We start from the raw sequence: 14,244 nt of genomic DNA, 5'->3' as shown, positions 1-14,244 counted from the left end.
AATGCCTGGAAAAAAATTAAGGCCAGAAGTCACATGTTGGTCTCAAGTAATTGAAAAAATGGTGAGAAAATAACACTTTATGCAACTCTACAGCCAGAAAATAACCACATTCCAACTAAAGAAATAAAGACAAGTGCTCTGGGACATATCCTCACTGATAACTTTTCACTAATGCTCCCCTAAAAGTCTACAAAACATTAACCTCTTTACTATGGAGTCAAATGTCAGTGTGAAGGCAAGAAGTTAAGCCACAAAGAACAAAGAAGGGATGAGAGGATGAATCCACAATTTAAGCAGGAGGGCTGGGGCAGCCCTGACTACTGCATGCCAGGAGGGTCTCTCATTCCATCTCAGAGGTAATCTACATCATGTTCAGGCTGTGCTCCTAAAACAAGTGGCAGTGCTCCTAAAACAAGTGGCTTTTGAGGTGAAAGAGCACACCTCAGGCTGGAAACCAGAAGGGACGCTGGGCATCACCTTCCCCACAGCACGCGGAAATGCACTGTTTCTGCAAAGTGGCCAAGGAGAGGGACGTACAGGAGGCACAATTAAGAATGGTCTGTAAATCTCAGTTACATACAGCCCTGCTTACAAGAATCGTTTGTTTGAGTGTGAGCCAGCAACTCCCCACCCCAGGCATACAGGGTTCTGCAAACTGAACAAACTGCCTGGGTAGAATTAAAGCGCCCTCCACAAGCAGATTAAAGAACATGGCCATAAAAGTAGCACAGACAACTATCCTCTCTCTCAAACCCTGGAAAACAACCATGTAATTGAATATAAACTAAGAGAAGCTGGATTCTTTGAAATGACCTGCTTATGGTGTGCTCCTCCAGGAGTAATCCAAATGCTGTAATGCATTTTAGCATTAATGCAACAGAGACTTTCATTTCAACTGAACAAGTAAATACAAATGGTTATGTCTCAAACAAAGATGTAATTTTGCACAAAACCACAAAGCTAGACTCGCTCTGGCTCGTTACAAAACATTAGTAGTGTGAGGGCTTGCAGCTGAAGGTACTGTGAGGACCTGTTCTTCGGGCTAGGAAGATGAGGCCTACAGCAGATGAGACTTTCCTGATGCAGACCCTTGGGGCCATTCCCATCCTAAGGCAGCACTTTTCAGACAATGTCTCAAGAAATAAAACCCATCCTGACCAGTAACTTTTGTACAGGTTGGTATGTCTGGCTGCTGTCACTGCTGTTTGTAACACACTTTTTACTCCTGGAGTCGCTTGCTTAGGCAGCTGCAGAAAAGAGATGTTTCTATGCCCAAGGCACAAGCTCCTGCCTTCTCTTCTCTTCTCTTCTCTTCTCTTCTCTTCTCTTCTCTTCTCTTCTCTTCTCTTCTCTTCTCTTCTCTTCTCTTCTCTTCTCTTCTCTTCTCTTCTCTTCTCTTCTCTTCTCTTCTCTTCTCTTCTCTTCTCTTCTCTTCTCTTCTCTTCTCTTCTCTTCTCTTCTCTTCTCTTCTCTTCTCTTCTCTTCTCTTCTCTTCTCTTCTCTTCTCTTCTCTTCTCTTCTCTTCTCTTCCTTGCCCTTCTCCACCGTGCCAGGGACTTCTTCCAGCCACTGCTGCCACCCGGCAGCTCCTCGTACAGGGGAAAATGCACCAGCTGGCAAGACTCAGGCATATTTGCTCCATTTCATGGTCTTTTGCCTCAAATTTCTTGCACATCTGGTTATGCAGAAAATTAGGTAAAATAATACTATAGCAATAAAGCTGAATTACTGCAGAAAGCAATTTGGCTACGTAGGTCACTGGCAAATCAGAAAGGCTTCTGTGAACCTACTACTAGCTTAGTGAGGAGGGGGTAAATCACTAAAACAATGAAATATTTAATCCATAACTTTGAAATAATCCCAAATCTATTTTCTGACTTTCTCTCAGTAGCAAGTACATTAAGAAGCTCCTGGTGAGCACAGCCATCATGCTAATTAAAAACCAAAAATAAAAACTGGAAAATAAGAGTTAGCTTAATTGGAACAGGTAAGGCTTCACGTTCCCTCTCCACCATCAGTGCTATTGCTCCGAATCTTTAATTATAGCAAAATGGACTTCTCCCTTCAGGCACTATGATTTACAGTTGAAATCAAAATGCACATTGTGTTCGGAAATTGCCTGGGCACCTGTACATGCTACTGAGTAACCTGGCGAGAGCCTCTACATCAGGGCTGGGGGAATACACTGAGAAAATCTCAGCTTACCCAACCTGCAGACTACCGGCATCCCACTGCTAGCCCCAGGAGGAAAGTGAGGCAACCAGGTCACTGCCTACCTCTGCATTCACCCCTGCTTTCAGACGCATATGGAATTCACCCCCCTGCACTGGCCCTACATCTTTACGAAGCTGGTTATGCTGGGAAGCGGAGCCTAGGAGCTTGGACAGTGCTGAGGTGTATTTTAAGCGATTTGTTCAATGAGGTTGTCCTTTCTTTCAATTTTATTTTTTTTAGAATGAGCTCTCACTGTCACTACTTTACTTCCACTAGAAAACAGTGGATAATTAAGAGAAAACATTATTGTAAATCAACAGAACTGAAAGGAACAACTCCGGCATCCAAATGAAGGCATTTCACAATTCAAGTCTACAAGAACTTAATTCATTCACATTCAGGTTTCTGTTCCGGTTTTTGGCCTAATTTAGATATTGTTCCCTAACCAGAAAACCACATGGTTTTTGCCCCATGCATCAGCTGGCAAGCGGAGATGGACAAGCACCAAGTCCTCCACACAAGAAGAAGAAATCACCTGCGTATGGCACAGGTACAGCACAGGGATGGAGCTGCTCGGCACTGAGCAGAAACACTGGGGAGACCACGGAGCATCACAGCAATGCTGGAAGGACAAACCAGAACTCAGCTAGGGCGGTGTCCACCCAGTGCAGGAAGAAAATTCAGGCTCTGCTCTGGAGAGGTGTTCCCCAGCGAAGCAAGGCGCCCAGTCCTGGGCACTGAGCTTACAGACAGAGGGAGAGCATTCTCACAGCACTCGGGAACAACAGGAGTATTAAGGGATTTGCAGAATGCATCCTGCAAATAAAGACTGCAAGAATAAAAACGATCACATTCGTTAAAGTGTTGTAAAGTGGAATTATTTACAAAGGAAAGTAACTGTGAATAGCAGAAAAACACCAGACTTCTGTGCTTAGCACAACAGAACCTGCAAGGGTGATATAAACAAACAGGGATGGCTTTACCTACCCAAATTACCAAAAACCCTGCCTGCTCACAGCTTGAAAAAAGCTGCAATACCACTTCAGATGCAATTTCAAACGTTTCTGTCAATGTAAGGAAACAGAACCACCATCCTATCTTGCCCAAAGTGAGATTATTTATACATAACTTGATTTTAGCTCCCGATGAAATTCTGCTCGTGTTTCATTTTTCAGTCTGTCCATAAAGACCTTGCAGCTGCTGGCAGACCTCTCCAAGGAAGCGGGACATACACTTGGAGCAAACTGGCCAAGGCCAAGAAAGCACAAAATTGCTGTAGCAGCTTAATAAATAAAACAATGGCCAGGTAAATCCTACCAAGATTTACACCTGTGTGTGAAAAAGGGAGTAGGAAACATACATTGCACTTGTACTGCAAGTACAGTTAACTCAGCTCTGTCCTTTTGGTTCTACTCCACACAGGTTGTATACCTTGACTTAGGTGAAACTGAGAAAATGTGAATACATAATAGGAAACTGATGTAACTATTTTAAGAGAACGAATTTTCTTTCCTTTTCAATGTCTCTCCCTTTCAACAGTCAGCATCTGAAGCAACTGGCCCTACTTGCTCTCCTCAGAGGTGCTGCTGAAGCTGATGGCAGGCAAGCAAAGAACAAAGGAACATGGCAAAAGCAAGAAGCCTGCAAAAGGGTTAAGATTATGGCAGCAGTGCTGCTGGCTCTGAAAAAAAAAATATGTTACAAAGCAGCAATCTAAATCTGAAAGAGTCTGATGTGTAAGGCAGCTTTTAGGCATACGAGTTTGTATCCTGCTTTACTGATGAGTCACAGTTGTGCCTTTCTTTATCCCAAGCGTGTAAGAAAACAAAAAATTGTAATTGTTGCAGAAGTTCTGTCTGTTCAGAAAAAGTTACATTTTGTCCTAAGAGCAGTGCTATCTATCATGGCAGAACCTTCCAACAGGGCTCGCAGAAGCATGGAAAACATAATTTTCCAGTTGCACTTTGTCACCTTCAATGGCAATGATGCCTTTACCCATTTTATTTTTCAAGTGTTTTCTGTTCATGTTTTATTTGGGTCTGTTTTGCCTTTTAGCATTTCAAACACTCCTGAGAAATCAGAAAGGAAAAAAGGACAGCGGGACATGTTGAATGAGATGTTAAATTAACTACCTGCATATTCAATTTGTCTTTGTGTTGGAATGGTTGCTACTACGTGTTCCTCCAGGAAAATAAATGAGGTTGAGAGATGGGAAATTTTTCTTCTTGCAAAAAATTCTTGCAATAACTTATTTTTCTTTAAAACTAATAGCCTAGCTGGATCCCAATGCCAATCCGAGTGGCAGCCACACAACACAGACTCAGCAAGCTGCTTCCAGCCATCAGCACTTACACATTTTATGGAGGTGGTTGAAGTGCTCAGGTTCTTTGGTCTCACTGCTTCTCGTTGACAGTCACTAATCTAGAACGTGGAAATACTCTTAAAACAAATAAATGCCCTGGGAGATACCCTGAAATCATGAATATATGGTGCAGTTTTTGTTCATGGACAACTAGATTGAGTGTTTGAGTGTTTTCACAGCCTCAGCAGTTTTTATCTCAGATCTCTTCGGGAAGAAGCTGTGTATGTGCAGTGGGGTACTCCATGGGTTTATAACCAGTGGTATTATATGACCCTCAGAAACCTCGAGGTCTGTTGAATTAATTTTGTAGGACTAGCACTTGATACCTGATGGGGCCATGACCTCATAACGCAGCTAAAAGGAGGAATGTGGCAATCTAAGGTGAAGGGAGCAAGCCTTGTGATTTGCGGACATTCGGTATCATTATAGTAAGAACTTTCATCTAAGCAGAAATATACCAACGATAAAAAATATTTTACCATTGTTGGTAGAGTAAAAACAAAAAAAACAAACAAACAAACAAACAAAAAAAAAAAAAGAAAAAAAAAAAAGAAAAAAAAAAAAGGAAAAAAGTCTATGGAAATCATTATCAGAGCAAGCCAAGTCCTGACAGTCTCTCATACATTTGCAGCTCCGTGATTTCTGTACCTTCTGACTGGGTCATAATAAAGATGTACTGTTCACAGTGCTTAAATTAGGAAGCCTGTTCACTAGAGGCTGATCTGAGATCAAAATTCAAAGGTAACTCACTCACAGGTATACTAGCTTCTGCCTGCAAAGTAATAAATCAGTAGAGTAAAAGTACTCATATGCAGGAAGTAAAGCAGCAGCAACTTGAGGGGGTTTCATGCAGATTATGTAGCAAAACCAAAATTAAGATATATTTTATTTCAGCCCACTGAATTTCAGCATCTGAAGCAGAACTTCATGGTTTCTTCCTCTAACCTCAGTGAAATTGCCTGAGCTTGGCTTGCTTTTAAAGCACAGCACAGGAGGAGGTAACTCTTACTCCACAGCACTGTTTTCAGCACAAAGGATGAAGGAGGTTTCACCAAATGGCTGCATCCTGGAAGGACAACGGTGCTTTTAGCACAGCAGGAGGAGGAAGCAGGCATGCCCCGTACAGCAGGCAGGGCAAGGGAGGGGGCCTGGCCATGCTTTAAGGCAATTCATTGCCACATATGCTGAACACTTCCTAAATCAAGCTGGAGCAGAAGTGTTTAGGGCATCAACTCTTGAAACTACAGAGGAGGAATGTTGTAAATTAGATTGTTTCAGGGCTAGTTTTCCCACAGGAAGACAACAACCACCAAAAAAACAACAACACACAAAACAAAACCCACCAGTGATAAAAGGGATTTTAAGATCATTTTTTTCTCTTTGCTGTAAAGACACCTTAACAGGAAAGTACTTATCCACGTACTGTGGGGATAACTGTTGAGTGGTACTGTACCCACACAACATATGTGGCCTCTCAAGTTCCTAAGCCATATTGCTTTAGCCCTGGAAATGGAAACAAACTGGTGGACACTGCCACTGCTACCCTGAAAAACTAGTGACCTCCAAGGAGGTACCTCTGACTTGGAGATGTAGCCACATGGACCTCACTGGCGAGGTCACGTTTCCCTGTAGGACAATCAAGGCAATTCAGACAAAGGCATTCAGTCTATTACCCAAACACGAGCCCATCTACTGCTCTCCCAAACTTGGCATCTGACCTGGCTGTTGTGCCAAGTGCACAGCCTCTGATAAAAGCCAGTGGGCTGCTTCACTCTGCTGACTTGCAGGTCCCAGGAACAGAAAGATATGGTGTTGGCTTTGCCTTGGTACTCAGGATGGAGGCCTGCCAAGAATTTTAAAGCAGATTAATATATACATGTATGCACTCCACAGGCTCTTTTTCTAAGAGTTCCAGTGTCGGGTATAGGGACAGCCTGGATTTATGAAAGTGTGGGAATGTCCCAAAAGACCTATCACATAACTAGCAAATGTATTAAGTTCCTTTTTTTCTGTCCTTAATAGCAGCTTTAAGACAAGGGCAAGTAAAGTATGTCCCAGTTCTGGTAAACGTTCAGGGCTATCTTTGGAATGAATTTGAGGCAGGATTTCTTCAACACCTGTCAGTGGAGAGGCACACAGGGTGGCCTTGCCAGAGTTTGGCATCGCTCACTTTGCAAAGGGACAGAGCCCAGCACACATATCATCAAGAGCAACGCCAGCATGGTCCAAAAGGAGGCTCCAGAGCACCTGAGGAGGGAGCTGAGTCTGCATGAAGGAAGCATCCTCGAGAAGTTTTGGTGTTGCAGGCTAAGTCATTACTGCTAACTCCTGCAGACGTGACGTCTCCTCATGTGGATAACAGCATTTGAACTCAGCAGAGATAGCCTCGACCTCGGCCCTAGCTGCTCGGGTAAGTGAGCTACGGAAAGATACAGCAGCAACAAAGAGGGCCCCTGGGAGGATTGCTGCCCCAGTTTCTGTTGGGCAGTCCCCCAGAGGCAGCAGAAGGGATAGTATTACTCCTGACCCTGACGAAGAGACTTCTGCTTCACATTTGGAAGAATTAATTGATAGATACTCTGACCAGGACTAGTGGGGCCCTGCCTCTGGCCAGGTAGAGGAGAGGGACAACCGGATTTACTGGACTGTGTGGATTCGATGGCCTGTCACACTGGAACCGCAGAAATATAAAGCTTTAGTGGACACAGGCGCACAGTGTACCCTAATGCCGTCAGGCCACCAAGGGGCAGAACCCATCTCTATCTCCTGAGTGACGGGGGGATCCCAAGAGCTAGCTGTATTGGAAGCTGAAGTGAGTCTAACTGGGAATGAGTGGCAAAAGCACCCCATCATGACTGGCCCAGAGGCTCCATGCATCCTCGGCATAGATTACCTCAAGAAAGGGTACTTCAAGGATCCAAAAGGGTACTGGTGGGCTTCTGGCATAGCTGCCTTGAGCACAGAGAAGATTAAACAGCTGTCTACCCTGCCTGGTCTCTCACAAGACCCTTCTGCTGTAGGATTGCTGAGGATTGAAGAACAGCAAGTGCCAATTGCGACTACAACTGTGCACCGGCGGCAATATCGCACCAACCGAGACTCCCTGATTCCTATCCATGAGTTAGTTCACCATCTGGAGAGCCAAGGAATGATCAGCAAGACTCATTCACCTTTTAACAGTCCTATATGGCCAGTGCGAAAGTCCAATGGCGAGTGGAGGCTAACAGTGGACTATCGGGGCCTGAATGAAGTCACACCACCACTAAGTGCAGCAGTGCCAGACATGCTAGAACTCCAGTACGAACTAGAGTCAAAGGCAGCCAAGTGGTATGCTACAATTGATATTGCTAATGCATTTTTCTCTATCCCTCTAGCAGCAGCATGCAGGCCACATCCCTTATCACCCTCAAGCCTCTAGGAAGGTTGAGATGTACAATGGACTGTTAAAAACTATGCTGCGAGCATTGGGTACTGGGACGTGGAAACATTGGGATATAAATCTACCAGAGGCCACTTGGCTAGTTAACAACAGGCCGTCCTGGTCCTGCTGAAACAAAACCCCTATACACTGTGGGAGAAGCTAAAGTCCCTGTAGTGCATGTGGGGCAGTGGATGGGGAAGGCGGTTTGGGTTGCCCCTGCCATGGGAAAAGGCAAACCCACTCGTGGGATTGTCTTTGCCCAAGGACCAGGGTATACCTGGTGGGTAATGCTGAAAGATGGGGATATCAAGTGTGTGCCTCAAGGAGTTTTAACACTGGGATAAAATTAATCTGTCATCCAAGTTATGTGTTGTAGGAGGACACTGCAGAACCAATGACAGGCCAACTTTGCAAGGAACCGGGCAAGTGCAACAGTGATGTGAGCTGAGCTGGTGCTGGTGTCAAGAAAACCAACTCTGCCTGCCCTGAGTGACCACTTTGACAGATGAAGCTGAAACCATCAACAGTTTTTATGAACGTTTTGGGAAAAGACCTATAGAATAAAGAGAAGTACAGACATATAAATGCTTCAATGGACAGAAAACAATGGTGATGAGAACATCTATATACTAAACTGTACCTGATTGTGACACAAATGTTATGGAATAAGGGGTGGAAGTTGTGTTGGGTCTGTCTGAGCAGAGTCACCTTTTCCCTGCAGCAGCCCACACAGTGCTGTACTCTGCACTCGTAGCTGGAACAGCACTGATATCACTCCAGTGTTGTGTCTATTGCTGTGTAGTGCTGGCACAGCATCAGGACTCCTTCCAAGCCCCCAAGAGCCAGCAGGCTGGGGGTGGGCAAGTGATGGGGAGGGGACATTGCCGGGGCAGCTGACCTAAACCAACCAAAGGGATATTCCATAACACCTCATGTCACACTCAGCAATAAAAGGGGGGGGGTTCTCGTGGGGGAGAGGGCTGTTCCTCCTGAACAACTACTACGCGTTTTGAGGCCCTGCTTCCCAGGACATGGCCGAACACCGCTCATTGATGGGAAGTAAAGAATAATTGTTTTCCCTCTCTCTGTGCTTCCGCACGGACTGATTGTTTCTTTTGTTTCTGTTTTTCCTCCCCATTCCCTTTCCCTTTAATTAAACCTTTCTCATCTCAAACCTCGAGTTCTCTGTGTTGTATTTTCTCCCACTTCGTCTTTGAGGAGAGGGGGAGTGAGAGAGCGGTTGTGGTGGAGCTCGGCTGCCCACCTGAGTAAAACCACCACAAGGCAATGTTCTCAAACACGCAGCCCATGAGCAGGGCACAGGCAAAGGGTTATACATCTCAGCTCCATGCCTGTTGCCTTGTTCAAGCACCACAAGAAAAGATGAAAGGCTGGCACTCCTACCTTTCCACACACACAATTTCAGAAATATCACATTGAAAGTTTTGTGGGATGCGAGAAAAATGGTGGTATGCTCCGTCTCAGCTCTAGCTTGATTTGGAAGAGTTTCTTGTACAGACAGGGCTGCATATGTTTAGAAACGTGTAACAGCAGAGCATCAACAAATATTTTCTGATCTCTACCCATGTAAGGATTAAAAGTTTGTCAGCTCAATGAAGGCAAACTGTGGTTGCAAAAACTGGGTTTGCAGTGACCATAAAGTCAGAAGCAGTGGGTCTTGCAGTCAGTGTGATTTTATAAGCATTCACATTTAATAAAACGCCCACTCTGAATTAGTCACCGGTCCCTGAGTGTCAGAAGCATAGGATAAGCTGGGAAGCCTCTAAATAAACAGTTTAATCTGCCCAGAAAAGCAACAGTGGGCGTAACAGTGTGTCCAGATCTCCAAAAAGGAAATCTGCTAATGGAAAGATGGAGAACAAGAGGGTAGGAGATTGCTCAGAGGGGCCACGCTGCCACAGCACATGAACCTTGTGAGCTGAATCCAGGCAGACTTGTCGTTCAAGCATTTGTGTGCTCTTCAGCAACTGCAAAGTTTGAAGTGTTACTCTGAAGCACTTACATTTACAGTAGCAACGCCTACGTACACTAGCATTGCTGAACTTCTCAACCAAAATGATGGATCCATCCTAACCTCAGGGAACCAGCAGCATCGGGAAGGTCACGGTCTTGTGCTCCTCTTCCTTGCTCCATGTCGTACAAGACTTTGTAACTGCCCTCTAGGTTTCTGCTGTGCCTGCATGCAAAAAAGGACACAGACCTCCTTGCAAACTTCTCCAGATCCCCAGCAGCCATACCCTTGGGTTAAAACACACCAGGGTTGGTGTGCACCAGTGATTCTGACTATGCCAATAATAAATTTCCAAGCATTTGTCGAAGATCTGGAAGAAGCCTAGGCTAAAGTAAAGAACGAGGAGTGCAGGCGGTTTGCCTGCTGCTAGGGCTGGTTGGAGGGAACTGCTGACCCTTCGGGTTATCAGAAAAGCATATGAAAAGATGCGGGTTCTTCAAAGGGCAATGCTAATAAAGAAAAAAAAATCTCTATCATATGCTAGCACATCTTGATTAGAATTCATGATGATTCATATTCAAAGGCCTGCTTCTAATCCCTAGATATGATACTGACTTATCAACACAGACAGCTGGTTGCAAAGATGCTTTAAAGCATAATTGGCAAACTCACCGATTGGCATTTTTCTCTTCATCAAATGTATCAGATCTTTCATTACTTTCACTGTCTTCGCACCTCACCTCTATACCGATACGTAAGAGCAGTCATCATTTAAACTATGCACTGATGGTGATACGTGTAACTGATGGTTATATGTTACCTATCAGTTAGTGAAAAAGTGGACTCTGCTTATCATAACCGTTGAGACTGTTTTTCCTTCTGTGTTTACTTACATCCAAATACCCAACTTATCAACCTTGCAAATGCCAGTCTGCACTGAGGCAAGCAGCTGTAAAGTTCTTCAGCAGACACTTTCCTTGGGACTGAAAGGTCAGTGTTTCTGTTATTTATTCTTATTATAGAAATATTTTACTCTTAAATTGAGCAGGTCCTTCCTACTGTCCATGGAAATAATCATCGGAGAATTAAACCAAGAAATGCCAGGGCCTCAGACTAAATTATATTAAATCAAAGTAATCAATCTTGTTGAAGCGTGGACAGAAATATATACAGATAATAGACTCAATAATACAACAGCATCATACTCAAAGAGTAGTGCCCATTTCTTCATGAAGGCAGTGTCTCAGGCAGCAAGCCCAGATCTGGCTGCCAGCTCTCTTTTGTGAAGCCAAACCTGCAAAATCCACTAAGGCTGACTTCTACTGATTTACAATACCCAGAAAAACATACTTTCCATATCATAGGGGTATTCCATGTCATCTGGGGTCATGCTGAACAATATGTAGGGGTGGCTAGCCAGGGTGGGAGGGTGGACTGCTCGGGGTTTAGCAGGCTGGGCATCAGTCAGCGGGTGGTGAGCAACTGCATTGTGTATCACTTGTTTGTACACATTATTAGTAGTAGTACTATTATCATCATCATTATTATTATTTTTATTATTATTTTCCTGTCTTAATAAACTGTCTCTCGTTTCTCTCCCCCATTGCAGAGAGGGAGGCGGGTGAGTGACTGGCTGTGTGGTGTTTAGCTGCTGACCCAGTTAAACCACAACACCCCAATAACTACTCCCTCAAGGCATGCTGTATAAATAGATGGCATTACAGCAAAGTAAATCATGGGAGCTGGGGCTTCCATAAAACTACAGAGCAAAAGCAGGAGGAACAATCTGGGTTATTAGAGGGGCCTTACATTAGTTCAGGATCTGAAGATAATCTGAGCAATACTGACGAAATGCTAGTGAAAACACGGGGCTTCCAGTCGGACTATTCAGATCAGACCTGCAGTTGCTTAACTGAGAATATCCGTAAACTGGATTACCTCCAGATAACGATCCTATTTATGTGCAAAAGCATGTGCTTGCAGCATAACGATCAGTGTACATGAATGGGAAATGCTCAAGTAAGATATGTGGCCTAGCAGCAAACTCCTACTATCACTTGTAAGAATACAAACTGCTTAGGAAGAGAAATCTAATGAACTTCGCTGGTGCTGCGACTTGATCAACAATGCACTGATGTTTTGTTCCTTATGGCATTGGTTTAGAGGAGAAAATGTAGGAGATCACTGTGGAAATAGGTTTAATTTGAGGCTGGAGAAGTCAAGCCCCATGGTTAGCAGGAGAAACAGATGGACAGCACCAAGTTAGGTCTTGATCCCCTGCTGTGCTCGTACAAGCAAGCTTACAGATGGCAAATTTGCCATTAGGAACAGTGAAATCTCATGGTGACAGGCATTGTGTTAAAAAACAAAACCAGACAAACCCTAGAAAGTTACCTGGTACTCTTAATTTACCTCTTGCTATCTAAAAAGAGGACATGAGTGCATTTGGGAGCACCACAGGGTGCTAGAACCACTTCCCAGACAAGTCACGCTGCCTGTCAGAGAAGAAGGAGGCATATCCTTTTCTTTAAATCGGCTTAGTTCAATTACATACTGCTATTCTTTTCAGAGTCCGATGAAAACCTTCTTTAAAAACATCAGACAAATTCACCAGACACCACGTTTCACAAATGAGCAGCAGGTTTTAAATAATTTCTTCATTTCACACTGTTTTTTAGCATCTGGAAACACAAAATCTGCTCCCTTTCTCTTGGTTAATATCACTTCTTTGGTTTATGGCATGCTTCTGCCAGCAACTTCACTTGCACATCAAAAACTTCAGAGTGTTTATAAGTAAACTTTTATTTAATAACAAGGACTTCTAGGTCAGTTTCTCTAATTTCAGTGCTTCGCATATGAGAGCTGAAAATTAACATACAGGTACCTCCTTGGTACTGCCTAACTGCACAGCAAGGATGCAGAAAGCACAGAAAGCATTAAGGGAATGGAGAAGACTACAGAAACACCATAGTGCTACTACAGAAGTCACTTCTATGCCTACCTACAGGACTAGATTTATAGCTAATGTGGACCACAGGCATGTCCCAGCCTAAGACTGACAGATTTGAAGATAACGTGATTGGAGACTATTTTTCTGCTCCTGAATTATTCTACCATTTTGCTATGAAAACTGCTTGAAAAACACCTTTTTGTGGAAAAATACCAGACAAAAAAATGGGAAATCTCATTCGTATTCAAAAGCTGCGACATCATTTTTGATGCGGAAAATACTTTTTTTTTTTCTTTTTTTCTGTCCTCACACAAGGCTTTTGGTCTTTGCTGTCCAAATACTAAATTATTTCTCTTCATAGAGCAGAACAGCAGGCAATTTTGACACACTAAGCTTCTGCTAATGAGTTTACAGTTTTCTATTTCATAATGAGCACAATTAAATCAACTCTAGCTGCTAGCGTGTGTTTTCTTGCTAAGGGAAAACTCTATCAGTTGCTGCTTTGACATTAATATTCTCCCGAGTTTTGCTGTTTGTTTCTTAAAAAGAACAACCCTCCAAAACTATTTTGATGTGTGACTTCTCTTGGCAGAGCGTTCGCCCTGTTCTCTGCTGCTGCCACCAGCCGCCTGATGCGGGGCCGCTCCTGAAGGAGAGCCTCTGCCTTTCTTCGTGTGTCTCAGCCAGGGAAACCTCCCTGGGGTGGGGAATGACCTCCTTGGCTGGAAGCAGCCTGCTGCTCTACGTGCCCACCGTACAGAAAGCGTGCATCGTCAGGGTGATTCTGCCAAAAGCTTAAAGCTAGTGCCACCCCATCACTGAGGCCATTCTGGGATGACTTCCTCTGCTTTAACCCACCTTTTACTGTTTTGCTCATGCATGCAGGTGTTCTTCCAGATCTCCTCCCTCTCCTTTTTCCTATATTTATCTTCAAAATAGGTTAAAGGATTCATCTAGGATGAAGCATCCCAAAGTTAGTTCTTGTTATGGAAAATGAGAGGCATAAAGCACTCTTCAACAAAAGAATTGTGCAAATGGCAGTCTGTGCTATTTCCAGGAGCCCTGACATTACTTTTGCAAACTCCCAGGAGGTTGGCTGGTTGTAATTCCCTTTCAGCAAACCTCACTGCAAAGCTACTCCACCAGTTAGCTTGCTCTGAATGCAGGAGCAGCATGCTTGCTTGCTGCTTTGAGCAACAGAGGACATATTATGCATCCTCTGCATTATTTACTGTGGTTACTTTAAAGTTGATATTTATTTATTTATTTCAAGTTTCCATCTGTAGGGTCTGGCTGTGGTTCAAGGTCTTCTCTTTCATCCGTTT

At 43.9% G+C, this 14,244-nt stretch overlaps 1 protein-coding gene across 1 annotated transcript in view; it reads right to left on the bottom strand.

The window, feature by feature from the left end:
* The window catches only part of PCDH15 (protocadherin related 15), a 477,232-nt gene that overhangs the window by 451,552 nt on the left and 11,436 nt on the right, over window positions 1-14,244 (bottom strand).

The sequence above is a fragment of the Aythya fuligula genome, chromosome 7, assembly GCF_009819795.1.
Source record: "Aythya fuligula isolate bAytFul2 chromosome 7, bAytFul2.pri, whole genome shotgun sequence".
Lineage (NCBI taxonomy): Eukaryota > Metazoa > Chordata > Aves > Anseriformes > Anatidae > Aythya > Aythya fuligula.
The sequence above is the reverse complement of the archived record's forward strand: the minus strand, read 5'-3'. Positions and strand labels throughout refer to the sequence as shown.